Below are 13,948 nucleotides of genomic sequence, written 5' to 3' on the forward strand. Positions count from 1 at the left end.
GGTATATCAAACTATCAGATGAAGTTGTTCATACTATGACCTTCAATAAATCAATTTTACATCCTAAACTAACAAATGGTTGGACTGCATTAAGAGTTACATATAAATTCGTTGGCTATAGAAGAATATTCTTTAGCTATTTCGGAGATAATTGTTTCAAAATAAAAATTGATATCTCTCAAGTAGGTTCAAATGTTTATCCTCCATTCCATAGTTTAAGCACTGCTCCAAGAATATATTCATCATTTTGTGTTTTTCTTCACAAAAATCAGGCTATCAATAAACCATTGGTAAATTAATTTTTCAAAATATTTCTAACTATTGTTCTAATACAATATATTATTTCTAACTATTTATAATTTTTTTTCATTGATACAGGCGATTCCTAATGATTTTGCCAACTACATACTCAAAGCAAAGAAGAAATATATTTACTTGTGCGGTCCACTAAACATCAAAATTCCATGTAGATTACAAATAAGCCCCGACACCGAACCAAGCCTGATGATTGGACGTGGCTGGGAAAGCTATTGCGCTGCCAATAATATAATGAATGGAGATGTTCTTACATTTCATTGTCCTTATAATATGATTACTAATTGTATTATCGTTCGTAAATTGCAATAATCTCAATACATTCTACCTTATTAAATCTCTTGAGATTGAGGGAGTAAAGTACAAATAAAGGTAAACATATGTAGCCAAAACATTCACGTGAAGGACATGTAGCCTAAGATTCTCTAAATAGAGTAGTCATTATGAATTACCCATCTCATTTTTTGCAATCAATTTTCAAGTACACATGACTTTCAATCAATCTTACTTTTAGAGAATGCACCTTCTGATTTATGACCTACCTTTACCACATTTTCTTCACAACATGATAATCTAGCAGTTCCAATAATTTAAAATCTAATGTATTTAATTCAAAATATATCTTCAATCAATAAAATTAATCATTTTTTTTTAACACTCTGGTCATTTTTTTTTTTTTTGTAACAATATGGTCCTTTATCTTTTTTTTGTAACACTTTACTCTTTATTTTTTGTTATTTGTAACGCTTTAGTCCCTTTTTTTGTAACAGTGCGGTCCTTTATCTTTTTTTATCACTAACACTTTAGTCGTTTAATTTTTATAAATAAATAAAATAAGGACCTTCAGTATAATTTTACCTACATAATTTTTAAAATCATGCAGTACTTAAAAAAAGAATTTTTTTATTGCAAGTTAATAAAGATCATGCGGTCCTTTTTTTACCTCATCCACAAGTTTTCATCATCATGATTTCTACTTTTTAAAGTTGAAGAATCTACCTTTTGATCTTTTCATAAAGGCTTTGAAAGAAACCTACATGTCTCACGTGGGGTGTACTTCATTTTGCAAAGAAACAATATTTTAGTTCCAATTATTGTAGAACTATGCCTTCTATTTTGCATCTATATGTATAAATACATGTGTGTGGCTGTGTCTATTACATATATTTAACACTTATAATTATTAACAATATGAGTATTGCTGAAATGCTACAATCAAAACCAATTACAACTTGCAGAGTTGTAAGACTTTCTAATCTGGTAATATTTTTTACTTTTTTAATTAATTCTTTTTTTTTTTTACTTTGTTATGGTAGTCTTTTTTACTAATTAAAACATTTCATTTGTGTTTCACAGGGTTACGGAGAAATAGATCCAACTTTCATTGTCGAATATTATAATAAGTTAGACAATATGTGGTTCGTATTCAATTCAGACAATGGTTGGACCGTACTTAAGTACAATAAAAGCTATGATAATCCTATAATCTTTAATGGCTGGAAAGAATTAATAGAACTTCATGGATTGCCGAATAACATTGAACTTGAACTAGATTATTATGGTGGAAGCTGTTTTGGAATCAAATCTTTTAAGGAACCTATTGTTGAAACTGATATTTTGCCATTTCACAGTCGTAGTATAATACCACATGAAACTGTGTTTTTTGACATTCTATTGACTACTGAAAGTGTGAAGAACAAAAATTTGGTATTGTCAATTAAATTAAATTTCTTATTGTTTTTATATTTCGTATCAATTTACTTTTATATATTTATTTCATATTTAATAAGTTTAATTACAATATATATTAACTCTTTTCCTTATTGTTTTTAAGATTTTACCTATGGACTTTGCAAGTTTCTTGATGGATAAAAATTTCAAATTTATTACCATATGCGGCAATTATCCCCACAAAGAACATATGAGGGTTGTTCATTCTACCAATCCCGTCACAACAAAATTGGGAAATACCTGGAAAGACCTATGTCAAGAAATTCCTTTCAAAGCTGGTGATACAATTCGTTTTAAGTTTGCGATTAACGATCCACACGATCGATGCCACATGTGGAAGCTACCAGAAATTACCAATGCATGATCTTTGTTATTTGCTATGTTCTATTGGTTCTCTTTATCAATTAAAAGCACTACTTATTTGCCAAATTTTCGTTGAATTTGGCAATCAAATAATTTGTGTATTTTTTTTCTTCTTTACTTTCTTTTATTATGATGTTTTGTATTATCATTTTTAATTAATGGAATTATTATCTATGAAGTCTTTTACGTTAAATTTGTATTTTTCTATGATATATTACCTTCGTAAGTAACACATATTGTTTCTATGGTTTATATTTCCTTATTTGTTCAAAATTTTAATTAAATTTTTATCTTTTTCTTTTAATATTTCTCCTATATTATCAATCTTAAGAATTTAAACAGTATCAATATATTCCATTGAGCCTATAAATTACTCTAATATAAATTAGGAGAAATATAATAATTTTACGTTAAATTAAACTCAAAAACAGCCTATGAATTAAGCTTACGTTATATTTTGGCGCCAAATAATATGATAATTATATTCGATTAAATATCAAATTATTACTAAATAAATCAAAAAGTATTACATGTAGTACAAAGACAGATTCTTTAATAAAATACTCATTATTTTTTATCTATAAATACATTCATTTAACAAAGCTTTACTTACTTTTGTTCATTCATAATCAATGGCATCAAAATGGCCTCCAATAATTCATGGAAGTCCTCTGGCAATGTTTGAAGCAGTCCATCTTCCTAATGAGGTTTGAAAAAATATTTTTCTTTCTTTTTGTATATTGCATACTATAAAACTTAATATTAGTCACTTACTTGCAGACTTTCGGAGAATTAGATCCTTTTTTTATTAGAAAATATTCTAAGCAATTGGGTGCTCAATGGAAATTGTATGATGGAGATGGAATTCCTCACCAAGTAGAGTTCAATATGTCAATTACCAAACCACTAATAACATATGGTTGGCCAAGAATTAGAAATTATTATAAATGGAATGGAAATCAAAGCCTTACATTTCACTACTATGGTCAAGATACTTTTCTTATGATCGTTTGTGAGTTTGAACAAAATGAGTGCCCATCTTCTTTTCCTCAATATCATAGTTTGAGTACAAATCTTGATGATTATCGTTCTTTCCTACTTGTGATAAAAGAATCTCATCTGAATTCTTCTAAATTGGTTAGTTCATAAATTATATTCTTTTAAGTATTATATCATTTAATAGTCATGATTTGTCAGTACATATATACTAACAAATCAATTTTGTCAATCTTTAGGTTCTACCTCATGATTTTGGATACCACCTATCATTATCAGATTATAGAGAATTCATCCTATGCGGTCCTCATCATGAAAATGTCACGTGCAAATTCACAAAAAATGATGAAAATGGTGTTGAGTTTACCTTTACAAAAGGATGGAAAAAATGGTGTAAACTCAATAACATTGTTGAAGGAAATATATTAGATTTTAATTGTAATGCATTTATGTATACAAATATTATTATCGTCAATAATATGTAATTTATTATGGCATATATCTTTATTCAGTATTTCTAAAATGTTATGAATATATTTATGAAAAATATTTGGTTTTTTTAAATACTATTATTGTTGAGTTTATTAATTTTCTAAAATGTAATGCATTATATGTTTAATTAAAATTTAACTAATATATATCATTGGTATAAAATTATTTTATAAAAAATAGGATAAAATGGCGGTACATCATATGTAGTAATTAAAAAATATGTGTCTGACAATTATATATACTACATAAATTTTTAGAATGACCTTATATTTGACATCTTTATTATGTAATGAAAATATGATTCCCATATTCGTGGGAGTAATAAAAATTTTAGGAACTACATCTCCGTGTAGGGGTGCTCAAATCCAAATCAATCCAAACAAAAACCGAAAATTGATCCCAAACCGAACCAAATCACATACATATATTTTAATATTAATTTATCTTTTTATTAGTATATATATATATATATATATATATATATATATATATATATATATATATATATATATATATATATATATATATATATATATATATATATATATATATATATATATATATATTGAATTAACCTCTCTTTTTTTATTTTAAATTTTTTTAATACTATATGATTGTTTAATTTATTCTTTTTTTTTTAAATTTTTATAATTTTCAAATATAATTGGTAATTGTCATTCCAAAATATTAATCTTGAATATATTATATGTTATATTTTGTTGTCAAACTTGATATTTATTTTGTCAAAAATGTCAAACTATTACTTTTTAGCGATTTTTGTAATATTTATATTTATTAAAAAAAATTACAATTTATAATTTGGATATCCAAAAACCGATCCAAATTACACCACCTAATATTGGATCGGATTTTTCTTATTTGTCATCCAAAACCGAACCAAACCGCAAATGAATTTATTTTTTTATCGGATGAGTTTTTACCTCAAAACCGATCCAAACCGAATCGCTAACAGCCATATCTCCGTGTCTTTTCAAGAAGGATTTACTTTAAATGCACCGACGGTGTAAAATTATTTTACACCGTCCATAAATACCAATAATGTTTTCCACCGCATAACTCCACTTCAGCCAAGTTTCTTGATACCAACTAATAATCCGTCCCAAAATATAAACAAAAGGAGATAAACAAAAGTAAATATATCTGGTATAAATTTAAAAGAAAATACATCAAGTGTTATTGACAAATTTTTGCTTATATTTTGAGACGGAGAGAGTATTATTCAACATTTAATATTTATATGACCAAATAAACATTCCAAGAATTGTGGTCCTAATTAATTGAAAACGACATATATATCCGTGTATTGAGTATTATACCACATGAACAGTCACAAAATCTTTCTAAAGAGTTCTTTATTGCTTATACCAAATCACAAACCGTTGTCTTTTCCCAACAAAAGGAATACTTTCCATATTCTTCTTTAACTTTATGAGATAAAAGCCAAAAAGCACTTTCCTTTTCAACATTTAACTATCATAACGCAAGAACCTTCTCCCCAGCCATTAGATCCGTCAAAACCTTATTGCCTATCAAACCAAAACCGTTCAGATTCAAATGGCATCTTCTTCAAAATGGTAATCAATTTGTACTTTCTCAAGTTTGAATCCTTTGTTCCTTTTATGTATTTGATCATGCATGCTTAATAACGTTTTTAAATCATCATGTTTTCCAGTTTATTATTTAAATTGATAACCTACTAAATTCATACAAATTAAGACTTCCATTGGTCATTGTTCTTGAGTTTTACGAAAATCGTAGCATATATGTCATATATAAGTTGAAATATTAAACATCTGATTCTTTTGTAAGATAAATTGTTCAATTTGAATATATCTGAATATTTTACTAATAGGTGTTTATTTGAATTGTTTTTCCATCACCAAATTTACTGCTTTATAGACTGACTTTTAATCTTTTTTTTTTTTTTTTTTGTAATTTTTGCTATTTTTTAGCACTACACCAAGAAATCCAAATGAAAGAATAAGCACTTTCGAAAGTGTTATTTATCCGACGGAGGTACGCCAGTCGTTAATTACTTATATTATCTATTGTAGATACTATTATTTTCGTATATTTTTATATGTTATACAACAAATTTACCCCCCACATTATTAGGAATGATTCTGTCACTGATGATTATCAGACATTAATTTTTATGTTATATGAATCAATTTGTTTGTCAAGTTTTAAAATATATAATGTTTTTCAATATTAGGGACCAATTGACATTCCAATTAGTTTCTTCAATGATTGGAAATACGAATTGAACAAACAAAAGGAAAAGGAAGGGACAATTAGCAGTAATTCTGAATCAGTTAAGATTTATCTTAGTTTGAATGAAGATATTTGCTTCATGTTCTATGGCCAAGTTGTGGCTAAGAAGTTTGGTTTTCAGCACCCTACCAGAGTGCTTTTCGATTATAAAATCCATCGTAATGAATTCGCAATGACATACATTGAGACGATGGAGATTCCTGATAGGCCGACAACATTTGAAACAATTATCAGTCCTTTTCAGGTAAACCATGCCATTATATTCACTTTGATTTCAGTAACACATTCACATTATGCAGATTGTCTAATCATGGATTTTAACTTTAATTTCAGTCAAAAATCTTAATTCCAACTGAGTTTCATGAACTTTGGAAAAGAGAGATTCATCGACTAAAGTATGGTAGGATTGTAGCAGGTCATCATTGGGCACATGTAACATTTGAAAAGGATGATACCAATTTCTATATGAATGGCAACAATGTTTCCGAAGTTTTTGGACTTGAAAAACCAATAAAGGTTCTTCTTGACTACAAAATTAAAAACAATGATTTTCATATGGCCTTTATAAGTGTGGTTGAGGATGCAGCACCTCAAGTCATGGTAATGCTTTTCATTGATCTTGCATTTCAAATTATCAATATTTCAGATAAAAAATAATGGTCTGGTACGAATATATATTTTTTCAGGAAGAAGCGGAGGAAGAGGATAATGGAGAAGATCATGTTCAAGAAGAAGGTGAACAGGTCACAGTTACATGGTATACAACAGTGACAAAGGCTTTGGCTAATCTTTCAAAGAAACAAGTGATGGTAATATTTCATACCATTGAAATTCTTTAATACTTCATTCGATTTACATTTCAAATGTGATGCCATTGAGACATTTTACCTGTTTGCACAATAAATAATAATATGTTTATATACCCTGAGATATATAGTTTGATTGCGAACTATTCTATTTGTTTTTTGGATTCATACGATTTAGGCTTATCGTGCCTTCATTATTGCTTATTTTTTAACCTATGAAAAATATGGAATTTAATCATATAGATTTAAGTTCAAAGTCAGTAAATGTGATAATTTTTGTATTATTATTGCAGCATTTTCCAAATCCAATTTCTAGAGGTGTCCTTGCCAATGTGAACAAGATTCAGCTAATATCGGATGACACACTTTTTGAAGCTGAGTGCCAAATTTATACTTCAGAAAGATCGCTGAAAACTGGCAAATATGAGAAGCACATTGGTAAAGGATGGTATGATTACGTTCGCCTTCACAGACCAAGGGCTGGAGATACTTTGAGGTTTGTCTTTTTTCCAGAAACAGATGAGCTTAATGTGAGGATTATACGTCGGAATATGCATCAGAACTAGGACCGATAATCTTTGTTGCTCTGTGACTTTATTCCAAAAGCCTATTTATTATCATATGATATCTTTTGTGTTGATCATGTTGAATCTGAACTTCTAATTATTTACCTAATGTATATGTGTACTAAGACTTAGTCAGAACAAATGTCATCTACTATAATATGTGTAAGCTGAATGTTGAACTTCATATCCTTTGCTTTGTAATATTACAACTATTATATTTTGCCGGAGTTTTATTTAAAGTTATTTTAGTCTGAATTACAGTAGATCATATGTAATGGATTATCAAGCTGAAATCTTGACAATATTCCCATCTATAATTTATGATAATTTTGTTTTGCAATTGACAGAAAGATCATATTTCTCAAAAACCATATCAATATTCCCAAATTGTTAATTGGGGTATTGCGTAGATAATCCTACCCATTTAAATCATCCAGAAGTTAATTCCTGATATAGATACTGGTATTACTGATATAGATTAATATGATTATAGCTATATTAAGCATGTAAAATCTGATAATCATGTAGTTACAAAATTTTTCATAAGATAATGGAATATTTTTTGCAGATAAAAATTTAAAATTACCTGATCTACATCAACAAAACTTTGAATGATTCACATGAAATTTGTTTGGAAACATCTGGAATTTTGTTTGCCTTCAAATGGAAACTGTTTGCTAAATCACCTTAGTCAAACCTAGCCGTATTGTTATGTTGAAACGAAACAAATTGGATGTGGGTTTAGAAGGTTGGATATAGAGTTTGTCATGGGCCAACTTTGTCTTTGGCCCAAATTTATGGCTCAAATTGATGAAGCCTTTTATTGTATTATAATATATTATTTGTGTGACAATCAAATTGGATCAAAAAAATTCCCTCCAATTATTCAATCAACTCCTAAAAAATTGTTTTACCCCGTACATCTACCCATTTATGTTTGAATCATCTACCCAATTATGTTTGATTTTTGTTTCTTCAAACAAAATCTTATGTTTGTTTTTTATTATTTTTTTCCTTTATGCGATTTTATCTATTAAACACCATAATTTTGGTTGTAGATATTCAGAGAGTTACTTTTTTCCGTATCTAAATATGTACAAAAGCTAGGAATTTAAAATTAATTTCTATAACTTATATGAAGTTAAATTTCAATATATCAACCGCGCATATAAGGGTCCTCGCGATTCGATTTATATCGATTTTTAAGTAAAATCTCATCCGATCCAAAATGAAATTTATTTGCAATTTAGTTCGGTTTTCAATAACAAATAAAGAAATCCGATCCAATCCAACATTATGCAATTTAATTTGGATCGGTTTTTGGATATTCACATTATAAATTGTGATTTTTTTTAATAAATATAAATATTAAGCTTGCAAATGAATAGTAATTTTTAGGAGATATCCACATTATAAATTGGAATTTTTTTAACAAATAATAGTTTTAAATTTTTGAGAAAATAAATATTAAGCTTGATGTAATATATAATATAATGAAAATTTAAATTTTAAAATGACAATAAGGCAATTATATTCGAAATGAATCCGAAATCCAATCAGATCCAGTGGTTTTCACAATAGAATATCCAAACATATCCAAAAAACTTTGATTTTTTGCAGTTTTCAGTTATTTTGGATCAATTTTCAGTTATTATTTAGATTTGTTTCGATTTTAGCACCCCTAACCACATATACTTTGATTGGCCAATAAATATAAATTAGTACGAATTAACCTCAAATGAGAAACTTCCATTTATTTACCATGATGAACATTCATTCTTAATGATTATTTGAGAAAATGGACAAACTTATAAACGCAAAATATATGCGCTTATATCCATAATTTCATTTCAATTAACAAAAATGATAGTTCGTTTCAACTATTTTTAACTACCTTCAATATTAATTAAAATGAATTTGAAAGTTCATAACTCAATTCATAACTAAATTGAATTTTTTTACAGATACATTCAACATCATAACTGAAAAGCTATTTTATCCTTTTTGCGAATTCAATAGCATTATCCGATGATTACTTATACAATAAATAGCCAAACACCACGTCAAAGGCAACGTCCTCATTATTACAAATATATAATAACTATCGATATTGGTTTAAGGAAATCACATATTTTCTAATGTTATTTGTATTTTTTATTTTTATGTTTTTTTATGTTTTAATAAACAATTCATCTAATTTTTTCAACTTTGAGCTTGACATATTTATTTGATATAACTAAACACCCACTTTAAACTTTGTATACATGTACTCATATTATTTAATTTAAATATACTAACATTAAAAAAAACCAGGAAACAGTTTCATTGATTAACAATCATAAACTACAATCAACATCAACAACGAAAATAAAGGATAAACATCAACCCTACACATAATTACCACAAAGTCAAACCAAATTACACTTAGATAACCTACATTTTACTCTGCAGCCAACACCTTCAATCATTAAAATCTTCTTAACCTAAAATAGCAAACATTAATACCAAATTAACTTAAATACCATAATCAAAAGCCTACATCAAATCATATTTGCAAGCTCCCTTTTTTCAACAACAAGCAGCATCCAACATAATCAACTTTCTCACCTCAAATTTTAAAAACACGCACAACATTATTACCACAGTTAACAAGCGAAAAATTAAAGCATAGTTGATCACCAGCACGAAACCCATTTTTTGCGACAAAAACCAAACCAACCGGGACCTAAGGCTGTCATCCAAAAAGGATTGTCTTGCTTTGCAACTTGCATTTCAGTCTTTGTTCCATTGTCACAACAAGCAGTTATCACATTCAAGTTTGAGTTTCTGACATAAATCTCAAAAGCATTCCCATATGCTCTGTTTTATAATTAAAAACATCATCAGTAAATATTCAAAACAACTATCATCATATCAATGTTTGAAACTCATGAAAATTACATCTATTATAGAATACTCACTAGGTACGGATTGCTCATATTATCACGCGTAAGTTCAACTTGAAACCTCACAGAATTACCACGACTAACAGATCGACTGTGATAATCTGGAATTTGATCTTCACTTTCAAATCTTCTTGAAGCCATAATACCAAAAAGTCCTTGACCATGATAGGCGAATTCGATCACTTCATTCTGATGTAAATCAAACACATCCCTCATATCTTTCCATCCATCTGTAACAAGAGGATGGACTTCATCTTTGTTGTATGTAACAACATGATGTTCAAATCGATAATCCATTATTTTCCACTGTGAAGGAAGTTCATCTCCAAATTGACGAATGAAATTTGGATCGACCTCTCCAAATTTCTATTTCAATTTTCAACAATAAATGCATATTTATCAACAAGATTGTGTTCGAAAAATTATCAATAGATCAATTCAAAACATAATTTCAGTTTTAACATATATGAAAAGATTATGTTCAAAATTTATGAACAAATCAAATCACAAGTTCATGAAAAAAACCCAAAAATTCGTATTACCTGCTTTGCAAAGAAGATGGTTGTAAAGCTTCCAAGAGGTTTTGACATCGATGTAATCACAATAGTATGTCTCCATTAAATTTTGCAAGAACACAAGCCCAATGGAAACTATTTGGTGAGCAAAGCCTGTGAACCGAACTATGTTAGTCTCAACTCAATAGTATTTTAAGCTTTTACATCAAAAAGAATCAATTAAAATACAAATATAATATTAGATTACATTATCCAAAATCTTATCCTACCCAACTACCAATATTTGTTATATCAAACTCAAAATAATTGATATTTTCTCCTTCCCAATTTTATTGACACAGTTGATAATTGTTGATTGTAAATACATATTAATTTTAGCAATTTTAAAACTAATAGATAAAAAAAAAATATTACTATCAAACATGTTTAGTTCGTGTATCATATACATATTAATATAAGAATGTAACTTTTATACACCGACTATATTAAATCTTAATACATTCTATAAATATACCAACTATATTTTTAGTATTCTTATTATTATCAAGTTATACAAATTTGGACTCACCGTTATTAATCAACACGCCATTTCAAATTATACAAAAATTTCAGCCTAGACGGATATAATATTTGGTTTAATAACTTTTAAAATATAAAAGAACCGTCTTTTATTCTGTACTATAATATAGGAATGTAATTGAAATTGACTAACTATATAAAATATTAACAGACTCTATAAATATTGGAGAGCCACACACGTGCTTTCTCGGCCTGTCTGTGTCCAACTTATGTCCAAAAAAAAAAGTTTTATGTTATCATAAATTTGTTAATAAAACATTTTCATTACTATAAAAAAAAGGATATTGTGGATATTATGAAAAATCGACACAACAAATATTTGTATTCTATTTTTATATACCTATAGATAGTGTATTAAGTTGGTAATTATTCATACATTGTCAACCAATTTGCCACTTATTCAAATTTTTATGATTGAATTATTTTTTAAATTTATTAGTTAATATAAGTTGTGAAACTAAGTCAACAATAAAATAGGTTTATTGAAAAGTACATCATAAACTCACATTACCTTTTTATATATTGTTGTAGATAACAACTATATTACCCTTCCTTATTACACATATTTGTACAACTATTTTACACAGCTAATGTTTATCAATTAAACTAATATTTTTTTAGGGAGCATATTTTCGTATTCAAATAATTATTTTTTATTGGTAGAGTATATATATTACAATTTATTTTTGTCAAAATTCTTTTTAGTTAGACGTATACTTTATAAATACAATCGTAAAATCAATATATTTAGACTATCATATAACTAGCAATCCAAACAAATGCATTTAGTGCCTGCCAAAATCTAACTTATGTCCCCTATCCTTTTTATATATTGTTGAAAATATATATTCATCCATACTTCCATAACCGTAAAAACTAAACTTTTTTATATATAAAACAAAAATAGCTATCGAATAAAGTATATAAGTATTGAGACAATATTGTGGGACCAATCACTTATTGGCAAAATCTATACTTCTCAATCATTCTAACTTTCTAACTTTACCATTAACATATACAAGACTGAGTTATCTTCCTCTGTATCCAAACAAAATCTGTCTTCCTTCGCCTGCTGCCATTCCATCTGGTAAAATTGCTTTTGACAATTCATCAACCATCCAGATCTGCAATGGAACCATCTTCAAGCAGGTAAAAAGCTCAACTTCTTCAACTAATTTACCTTTCCAACGGATCATAATATTCAATTGCATGCTTCAAATACTTCGAAATTTGTGGTCTTTTTCAATCAAATATGTTTTTAAAGCATTTGTTTTTATATGTTCTATATGAAAATCTTCAAAAATATAGTCCCTCATTTTCAACTGATTCATATGTTGTATTAATTTTATAAAAATTGTATCTTATGTTTTCGATTAATTATAGTTGAATATATCTTGCTGTCAAACCATTTGAACTAACGATGAAAAAATTACTTATATCAGAACTGATAACCAAAGGAACAACAAATTTGAAACAATCATTTGTCCTGATGAGGTATACGATTCAATTTATATACTTAGTTTTGATATTTTGAAGTATGTATTTAAACAATCATTTAAAAATCATCAATCCTTTAATCTTTAGGACAAAATTGAAATACCAAGAAGTTTCTTTGAGGAATGGAAACATGAACTCCTCAGAAACCAACATGCCAAGATAACTACAAATGATAAATCATCAGTAATACATTTATGTTTGACCGATGAGGAAGGTTTCATATATTGTGAGCGTATGGTAGCTGAAAAGTTTGGTTTCCAAAAACCAACTAAAGTGATTATGGATTATAAAATTAGTAAAAATGAGTTCCAAATGACGGTGATTGGAACTATCGATAATAGTAAATCGGCCAACATTATTCGAAACTATCATCAATCCATCTGAGGTACATTGCAATTCTTTATAAACTGTTTTTATATTCGTTGATGTTATGGAAAAAAATTATATTCATAACTAATATTTTTTCAAATTTAGAGCAACATTCACATCCCAATTGACTTCTATCAACAATGGGAAAGGGAATTGAATCGACTTAACTATGGTTGGATTGTGTGGAACGATAAATCAGTACCTGTGCATTTTCAATTCAAAGACACTGATAAAGTTATGTTTGGAAATGATGTTTGCTATACATTTGGATTGGAAAGACCAACAAAAGTGCATCTAGAGTATACAGTTACAAACAATCAGTTTTCATTGACTTTCATTGAATCATTTGATGATCAATCACATGCATCCACTGAAGTTTTTGAAGAAGGCTTAACTGATGATGAATCTGATGAGGGAACCATAATCTTGGTAATGTACATTCGTAATATTTCATTTAAATTCGTTACCAATTTAAATCT

This window comes from Trifolium pratense, linkage group LG2 (assembly GCF_020283565.1).
Source record: "Trifolium pratense cultivar HEN17-A07 linkage group LG2, ARS_RC_1.1, whole genome shotgun sequence".
Lineage (NCBI taxonomy): Eukaryota > Viridiplantae > Streptophyta > Magnoliopsida > Fabales > Fabaceae > Trifolium > Trifolium pratense.